A 10,358-nucleotide genomic window follows, 5' to 3' on the forward strand; every position below is an offset into this window, starting at 1 on the left:
GCTTGATATTTCTATCAAACACATAGGCCTGATATTTCTATCAAACACATAGGCCTGATATTTCTATCAAATTAATTCCTGATATCTGTGGAGGGAGATTCAAGTCAATGCAAACACATAAATATCTTATTCAAATATATGTAGGTTGCAAGTATTGATTAACCTGTTCATATTTAAATTCTAGGAAATAAATAAGACTAAATTTCTATTATGAAAGTTGCAATTATTGATTACCCTTTTCATATTTAAATTTATTATTCAAATAATACTGAATCTCTATTGCTGAAACAACTTCCACTGACATAAATAAATTTTAACAATATGCATGTTGCTGCAACCATGCCACGAGTTGTAATTGCAGATCGTATAAGGAATAGGAGAAGGCGAGAGACCAAGGGTGCTCAATTGTGATGAACTTCATTGGAAGAGGAAACAGTCGATGATGTTAATGCTGTCAATACTTCATGCATTGATGTTGAGAATTCCCATGTGGTGTTAGATCCTACTGTCTAGCCATTTACCATAGAGCCACCCTCAACCACAATACAAGGTGCAATATTAATGAAGAATATTAGTTCCATAAGAGGGTGAACAAAGGAAGACATGCTAGGTGAAATTGATGACATAGAGTTCAGGGGATATTCAGTATGTGCATCTGCAAAAAAAACATGTAATTGCAGCCTCAAGCATACATTATTTGATTGATGGGCTCACTCATACAAAGAGCGGAGGACTTGTTACTGTTATGACTGAAGAGGAGGAGGAAAAAGTGGTTGTGTGATGTAAGGAGATGGACGAAATGGGACATGGGTTAGAGTTGATACAACTCAAATCCATAGTAGCTCAAATCTGTCAGGGGAGGCCAAACCCCTTCAAAGATGGGTTTCTTGGCAAATATTGGTGGAGTGGGTTTATAAAAAAGCATCCATACCTTGTCTTATGAACAACGAAGGGTCTTAATAAAGATAGGGCTTTAAATTTACGCCCTGAAATTGTGTCTAAGTTCTATGACACCCATTCCTATGCATATGAGAAACACTCTTATGCTCCAAACCATATCTGGAACTCTAATGAAACAAGATTACATGCTGGAAGGAATTGTAGCATGAGGGTAATTTCCTAGAGAGGGAGAAGAAATGTGCCAAATTTTTTTCCTAGGAGCAAGGAGTGGATCAATATACCTTTTGTGTCAATGCAACTGGTTCTTCAATCCCAAGTTTTTATTTATTCAAAGGAAAAACACAACCTAAAAACTATATACATAATTGTGAACCAGGTGCATGCATGTTTGCACATCCCCACGCATGGATGACAAATGATCTCTTCTTGAATTGGATTTTTCACTTTGTTGCATTTGTGCCAAGTGGTGTCTCGCCTGAAAATAGACACCTACTAATTTTATATGGCCATGGAGGCCGCACGGTTGGGTATACAATCGAGGAGGCTAACCATTTGGGCATTGACCTCTTAACATTGCAAGCTCATACCACTCACATATTGCAACCCCTTGATGTCAGCGTGTTTGGGCCTTTCAAGAACCATTTTAGGGCAGAGTGAGCTTCATGGATGGAAAATTATCCAAGGGTGGAGGTAAAAGGATTAGAGCTAGATGAGCTTGCAAGCAAGTCATTTAAAAGGGCTCTAACACCTTCCAATATCAAGGCTGAATTTAGGAAGACTAGATTTTTTCCAGTGAATGTTGATGCTCTTATTAATGATACTAGTTGTAGCTAGGCATTTGTTGTGGAAGGTTAGGAATCAGAGAACTTAGATGACCAAGTTGACGTCCAAGAAGATGTGGATTGATAGGAAGATGCTATTGTTGCTGAAGGTATGATATCCCTTTCTCAAGGGAACTTCTATGATGATGAACATGCATGTGAGACACAATTCATTTATACATAAGATTAGCTCTATGATACATCATTAATCTCCTCTTAAACATTTGGCGTATCCCTTGAGGATGGACTCACTTGGAAGTCTGAAACATTGGGTTAAATAAACTCTATAAATAATTTATTACTCTCTTATTAAAATGAACCAATTCTCAATAACATGGAGGCTGCCACACCCACTGAAGCACTTACTAATCATGCATGTGATATTCCAAAGGAGGTAGTTGATCATGAAAATGACAATGCACATGTGGTTTCAAATGAGAATGTAACAAGAATCAACAATGACCAATTAAGCATGCCAACCCAAGTAACCCCACCATCATGGTTGGCAGAGGCCATGATGAATAACAACAAACATAAGGTGTCATCCAACAATGATGAAAGCATGGAAATGCCTTCTCAACCAATGGAGTTGAGGACTGAACTTGTTCATTATTTTGTGGACAATTGATCACTGGAAGAAGAGTCTATTTAAAATGATGTACCAAACAAAGAAAACAATGGGGTTCAATCAGGTTTCCCCAAGGTTGAAAGGCAATTGTCAAGCCATCAGGGGTATGTGACAATGAAGAAAACAATACTTGGTAGGTTCCTAAAGCTACCAGTTGAGAGAGTGAAGGCCTCATCAACGCATTCAACAACAAACTATCTTCAGTTAGAGAGGAGTTCACAATTACTCAACTTTGAAGAATATATGAACCTAATGTTCAAGTCTAAGCATAAAAAGCTTGAAATTCAGGAATCTAAATAGAGAAAGAAGGAGTTTTCCAAGGAGAAGAGAGATTCAAGGATTGCAACAACAACATCTCGGGCAAAGGAAAGGCCCGAAAGACAAAAAACAAGGGAAGAGAAGGAAAATAAAAAACAGTTGGCAAGGCAAGAGAGGGAGGCAAGAAAGGCTCAACAAGTGCTGTAAAAAGAACGAGTGATAGATAGGGAAGAGTATGGTGCAAGTCATTTGGAGGCAAACAGGATGATGTCCAACACTTTGGACCACATTGTAGATCATAAACCATCGTACCAGGACTTGATTAATGTCCAAGTCCCCCACTATCATCCAAGGGTTATACCCACCCCCTATACACCTATCAGTGCAGGGGTAAATCCTATGTATTATAAGCCACCTCCAGTTAGTGTTGGGGTTAGTAGCACAAGTGAACAATTCGACTATTCAATCCCTCCATGGTTACAAGGAGTAAACTGGACTCAAGCATATGGAAGAAACTTGGCTTAGGAAAGCACTTCAACAAGTTTGGTAAATTCAGAAAATGGAGGCCATCAAGCATAGGGGTGGCATGATTTATTTTTATTTTTATTTATTTTGTTTTTTTTTATGTAACCAAATTGCAATGTGGATGAATTTACCATCCCTTTTTGGTCTATTGCAATGTAAGTTCCAATGTGTATTTGGATACAGTTCAAAAGACAAACATACAATTTAATATACTAGTTAAATATACAATATGTTTCGAGTATGGTTTATAATTTATAATGTTACAAAAATAACTAACTGGCATGTTACAAGAACTAACTAACCGAATAACTAAATTCTGATGTTACAAAAACTAACTGATTACAAAAACCCTGCATAATTTATAATGTTACAAAAACTAAGTGACATGTAACATAAACTAGCTAACTAGCTAACTGTTACATAGCATAAGCAATCCAACTGTTACATAACATAATTACTCCCACTATTACATAAGCACTCCAACTATTACATAACATAATTATTAAGTTCACCCATAATTTAGTTGTTACATAACATAAGCACTCCAACTAGATTTCATTTAGCAATGCCTCGAAAAATTCTTCAAGAATTTAATCGTTGCGAGTTAATCAACTTGAGAATTCAATCAAATTTAACTACAACAGAAATTTAGGGTTCTTTTTGTTATCATCCTATTCAACGAATAAATGACACTTAGATGCAGGTAAATAATGCAGGTGTCAATTTTAATACTAGCTTGAGCAACTCAGTGGAATATGCAGAGACTGTGATGACAAACAAATTATTATGGTACTAAAAGAATGACAAAGTCTATGCTTCCTCTTATGAAACCTTCCTCAGCAAGGCCACCACTTCCCACATATACATTACTTGTGAAGGAAACCACAAGGTTGCATAGATATACAATCTTCAGTTATTTAACCACCTATAGCATGAAAGTCTAATTAATTGACTATTTTTGCATTGTAGAAAGCTATAGAACAAGACCTCACTTTTGCAGATTATTTCCCAACCATGAGGAACCCTCTCACATCACAATCTTGTATGTCTCCTAGTTAAGCATGTTTGACACATAGAAGGCAAGGTTTGGGGAAAAGTGGTAAGAACACAAACGAACTAGAATGTGTTACAACCCCATCTGGAGAAGCCATAGTTGCTATAGCCCCACCATGAGACAATGCAATTATAACTCTAGAAGCTACAACAACCCCAAAAGAAACTAAAATTATGAGAGTTGTAGTTGTAGAATACAATATTGCAACTCAAGTATCCACATAATACTCTAGTGTTTCGACTAAATAAGAAATACTCAAGGTTTTCGTTGCAACTCTTAAGAGAGATGAAGGTAGCCATGATATCAATGTGAATTCATAGTGATTAAACCCCTAATAAAGAGACGATCCAATGTATGATGCATACAAAAAATCCACACTGAGAGTGCCAAGGCTCAGTATTCTGTACAAAACAGTATTAATCAGAAAGAAATTGTCTCCAATAAGAAATACTCGAAGTTTTCGTTGCAACTATAAAGAGAGATGAAGGTAGCCATGCTAGCAATGTGAATTCATAGCAATTAAACCCGTAAGAAAGAGACGCTCCATATGATGCATACAAAAAATCCATGCTGATAGTGCCAAGGCTTAGGATTTTGTACATAACAACAATCAGAAAGAAATTGCCTCCAATAAGAAATAGTCAAGGTTTTTGTTGCAACTCTAAAGAGAGATAAAGGTAGCCATGATAACAGTGTGATTTCATAGCAATTAGACCCCTTTGAAAGAGACAGCCCATATGATGCATACAAAAAATTCACGTTGAGAGTGCCAAGGCTCAGGATTCTATACACAACAACAGTAATCAGAAAGAAATTGTCTTCAATAAGAAATGGTCAAGGTTTTCATTGCAACTATAAAGAGAGATGAAGGTAGCCATTATAACCATGTGAATTCATAGAAATTAAACCCCTAAGAAAGAGACAGTCCATATGATGCATACAAAAAATCCATCATGAGAGTGCCAAGGTTTAGGATTATGTACACAATAGAAATAATAAGAAAGAAATTGTCTCCAACTCAGTGTAATATGCAAAGATTTTGGTACAAACAAATTATATTGACTTCAGTTATTTAACCACCTACAACATGAAATTCCAATTAATTGACTATTTTTCCACTGTAGAAAGCTATAGAACAAGACCTCACTTTTGCAGATTATTTCCCAACCATGAGGAACCCTCTCACATCACAATCTTGTATGTCTCCTAGTTAAGCATGTGCGACACATAAAAGGCAGGGTTTGGAGAAAAGTCGTAAGAACACAAATAAACTATAATGTGTTATAACCCCATCTGGAGAAGCCATAGTTATACAAACAAATTATTATAAACAAGTTAATATGTAGAGACTAGCTTGAGAAACTCAATTTAGAGAAGCCACAGTTATACAAACATAGACTGTTATAAAAACAAATTATTATGCAGAGATTGGCTCGAGCAACTCAATCTGGAGAAGCCATAGTTATACAAACAAATTATTATACAAATAGAGACTGTTATACAAACAAATTATTATGTAGAGACTTACTCGAGCAACTCAATGGAATATGCATAGATTGTTATACATGCTAATTACTATGGTACTAAAACCTGATTATGTTTTCAACCTAAACCATAAAAGCCACGAATTGAAGCTACAAATACTCCATACATTCACAGAAGGCAAACAAGCTACCGAAAAACCCAACTAGTGCATAAACCCCCCAAAACAAATTCAACCTAATCCACAAAAGCCACGAATTAAGCCACGAATTGAAGCCGCAGATACTTCATACATTCACAAAAGGCAAACAAGCCACTGAAAAACCTAACCAGTGCAAAAACCCCAATTCTTTTTAACCTAAGCCACAAAAGCCACCAATTAAGCCACAGAAGCCACGAATTGAAGCCACAGATACTCCATACATTCATAGAAGGCAAACAAGCCACCAAAAAACCCAACCAGTGCATAAACTCCAAACTTGTTTTTCAACCTAAGCCACAAAAGCCACCAAGTAAGCCACAAAAGCCATGAATTGAAACCACATATACTCCATACATTCACAAAAGAAAAACAAGCCACCAAAAAACCCAACAAGTGCAAAACCCCATTTTTTTTTCAACCTAAGAAACATAAGCCACGAATTGAATCCAAAGATACTCCAAACATTCACTGAAGATAAGCAATCCAATGAAAAACCCAACTAGTGCAAAAACCCCAAATTTTTTTCAACCTAAGCCATAGAAGCCACGAATTGAAGCCACATATGCTCCATACATTCACAGAAGGCAAACAAACCACTAAAAAAACCTACTAGTGCATAAACTCTAATTTGTTTTTCAAACTAAGCCACAAAAACCACCAATTAAGCCATAAAAGCCATGAATTGAAGCCACAAAAGCCACAAAAAGCCAAAGATTAACACAAAGAAGACGAATGGTGTGAATACTGAGAAAATAGATGTGTTGACAACCACAATTGCAGGTATGGCTAGTAGGATGAAGAATCCTACCAAGGAACGACGATGCCAAGCTCCAAACGTTTGTTGCAGCGAGCCGACCATGGTGTCTAGTGCTGGGTCAAATAGGGTCGAGTGAGCGAGACACTGTGAACAAACGTCTGTTTGAAACCCAACCACATGCGGTGACATACAACCCTGCAGAAACGTGATGCCACCCAAGGGCTGAAACCCTTTACTGCACCCACACCTCACCTCTACGACTGAACAACACACCGCAGCAGTCGAACAACACAACACAACAACCGAACAAGATGCCATAGCAACCTGTCACCTCACCATTAACGAACAACCCACACACAACTACAGACGGCACTCACACACAACTACGGATGGAGCCACTTTTGGGCCTAGACAGAAATGAACTGGAACGAAACAACATAACCCTAATCGTCACAAAAAAACTCTAATTAGTGTCAAAACTGAAATTTGAGTCCACTCTAGAAAGGTAACACATAAACACACATGATGGATGCGTATCATACAACTAATTGTATATGCCAGGTATCTAAATTGAGCCACGTAGAGAGGCCATGCAACCAATGGCGTCCCTCCCCTATCAAAATACAAAATATACTTTTAATTTCATGAAATCGTCGTATTTGACATATAAATTTACCGGTCAAATTTTCAACATGACGGAGATTCAAAGATTTGTCATCTGTATTTGCATTTCCAATTCCTCCACAAGTCCTCGAAAAGTATCATACATGGATTTTGATCTACTTGGTGTTATCTGTGAGGTAATTTTTAGTTGTTGATTATTTATTTAAATATTTATTAGGTTGATAGTTGTTATTGTGGGTGTATTCTAATACGGGGATATAGTTGTTATTATTGGCTTGTTGGTTTTCTTTGCTGGATTTTCGTGATATGACTCTGGTGATAATAATGCGATATTCGTTTTTTTTCAATTTAACTATAATTTTAAAAATGAATATGGTGTTCACGAAATATTAGAACTTGATAACTTAAAATTATGATTGGTCCCCCAGATCCAAATTTTAAATGGACAATGATCTGTACCTGAATGTCACACTACTGCAATGATGTTGAAATTCGATGTACGGTGCATATATATCAGCAGGCGTGTTTTCCTTTAACCTACACTTTCTTCTCCATTATTAATCGTTGGCTGATAAAAATATATTTGATTCTCACATGACCATATAAATAACTATCGAGTACTAATGCGGATGTGTGTGTTTATGTTAGTTCAAGCCTTTGTAACCCACGAAGTTGGTGCCAAATCTTCAGTTTCCTTTGTCAAAACCCCAAATCTTTCAAAAATTCGCCTTGACATAGCCTTTACCCTGACTATTTATCTGATAACGATGGAATACCATAGTAGATTTACCAGTTGTAGAAGCCAGTATCTTGGTGTATTTTTCGCCCATTCCAAAAATACCATGAGGCAAAATAATTTAATCCAAATGCAACCCTCTTCATAACGAGGTTACTCCTTGGAATATGAAATGTAGATGATGGTGAAGCCTCCACTCATAATCAAATTTCAACTCATCATTACACTAGAATATGAAATCTAGTAAACCCTTAATTCATAATCAAATTTTAAAGAGTTGTTTTTTAGGATGTTGAATTTATATATAGAGTGTAAAAAAAACAGTTTAAATAACACAAATCAAAATTTCACTTTAAATTTTTCCACACAATTCCAACACTAGAAAATAAAAAAAATCACACTAAAAACGACTGAACACTTAATCTGTTTACTTCATTCGTTATTGTTTAATTATAATGGGTAATAACATTTAATTAAAGTAAAGTCAATTATTTTATTCAGTTCCTATCCATCAAAATTTGGCCGAGAACTGCAATCAGGATAAAGATAGTTTTTTAATGTGCCTCCCCACATTAAGAAGGAAACCAGTAACGCCATGGACTCCAGAAAGAGCGGTAGGGTTTGGTGTGGTACCTTAAATTTGGTGGATGAAGCTAGCCCAGGCTAACGATTCAGCGGCCCGAACGATCAGAGGTAAGACGACAAAAGAGGCCGCCCCAGATTATGAAGGAAACCAATAATGCCCTAGACTCCAGAAAGAGTGCAACAAGAAAATGAAATCATACATAAATTAGGGTTTCAAAATAGTGAAACCAGATATCCCCAGACCCTAGCCATGACGATCTAGGGTTTCTAAACTGCGAGTCGCCGTTACAAAGCAGTTACAGTCCAAACTTTGACAAGAGTGATAAAAGAACTTGCGTAAAAGAAATAAAATAAAATAAATCTATTTTCCTAATAATAGAATCGATTAAAAGATATAAATAAAAGAAAATGCTTAAAAACATAACATATAATTTCCCTTTTTCCGCTATTATTATTAAAAACTAATTATAGTTTTGACAAATTTACCCATGTAATGACTATACTTTTGAAAGTTGTCGAGCCTGAGAGTAACGAATTTTAACGAACGAATTTATTGACAAACTTGCATTTGCAAAATGAATTTATTAAAAAACCCAAAATGTTATGAAAAGCATAAAAATAAAGCATTAGTGTTTATTCACAATAATACATAGTATATGAATTGAGCTCCTTATCATGCGAAATGAAAATTCAGCCGGACACGTGACATCCAATTCATAGCAAATATTCTACTACTGCAACTTCACGATGACAAGAATATGTGGCCTTAATTAATTCACCTCTGGAATGCTCTCTAACGATGGTCTCCATCCATTGTTGCTGCATTTTCTTGTGACAACATAATCTTCTTTCACATGTTGGGCTTTACACTGAAGTTGAAGCAACAACGATCTTTCTTTCATACATGGATCTGAAAGCAAAGCGTGCAGTTCTTGTTTCGAGATTACCATCTGAACCCTAATAATACCATTGCCATTCTACGCACATGTGAATGAAGAAGGCGGGCAAGTACTCTTAGGTCCTTCACTGGTAATTCTGCTCGCGAATCAGGTATTCGACCCTGATAAAACGCCATCAATGGAATGAGAAGACAAAATAGGAATAAGTAGCAGCCGATAAAGCTGCCTGGGAACCAACTTCTTGTCCGGTGAAAGAGAGCGGCATTTTGCATCCTCAAAATGCACAACTAAATGCTATGGGTACGCCGACATGAGATCTCTGGCGACAAGGGGAGCCATGAATTCCATTATCTTACCGTCAGATCTTGGGAACATTATAAATTCCTCACGGGCCATGAAATGTGTAGATAGGTTTCCGGATCCGCGAGATGGCAGACAGTTACCCATAATTAATGAAACCTAACGCTGCTTACACAAAGAGATTTTGCAGAGCGAATCCTTTCCTAGGAGCACCAATGAAATCTGCAATATTCTATGGATTGCACCGTTGCATGAGTAAGTTATCAGATAAGGGAATTTGTGCAGCAGTGAGGTTACTTAATGAACCGTGGAAAGGAATTGAAATGGGGAAATAATGACAACTCGAAAAAACAAGTCACTAAGTGTTAAAACTGCGCCATTTGATCTCCAGTTAAGTCAGAAGACCTCTCCCCGCATCAACTTCCACCAAAAACCAAGCTAGTTGTTTATCCAGATGGTCGAAACAATCGTCATCCCAATAATAGAAGCATCATATCTGATTTGCAATCTCTTTAATGGCCTCGACATTCCAAAGTTCCAGAGGAAGCCCTGGAAGTTTGGCACATAAAATGTTCCGCTTGATTGGC

General features: G+C 36.8%; 1 pseudogene; it reads right to left on the bottom strand.

Annotated features, from left to right (window-relative positions):
- Positions 1-9,342: 9,342 nt before the first annotated feature.
- Positions 9,343-9,918, bottom strand: LOC149188656 (uncharacterized; annotated as a pseudogene).
- Positions 9,919-10,358: the final 440 nt, after the last annotated feature.

The sequence above is a fragment of the Pinus tabuliformis genome, chromosome 3_1 (assembly GCF_031772625.1).
Source record: "Pinus tabuliformis cultivar Carrire ecotype Pingquan chromosome 3_1, CPIR1, whole genome shotgun sequence".
Lineage (NCBI taxonomy): Eukaryota > Viridiplantae > Streptophyta > Pinopsida > Pinales > Pinaceae > Pinus > Pinus tabuliformis.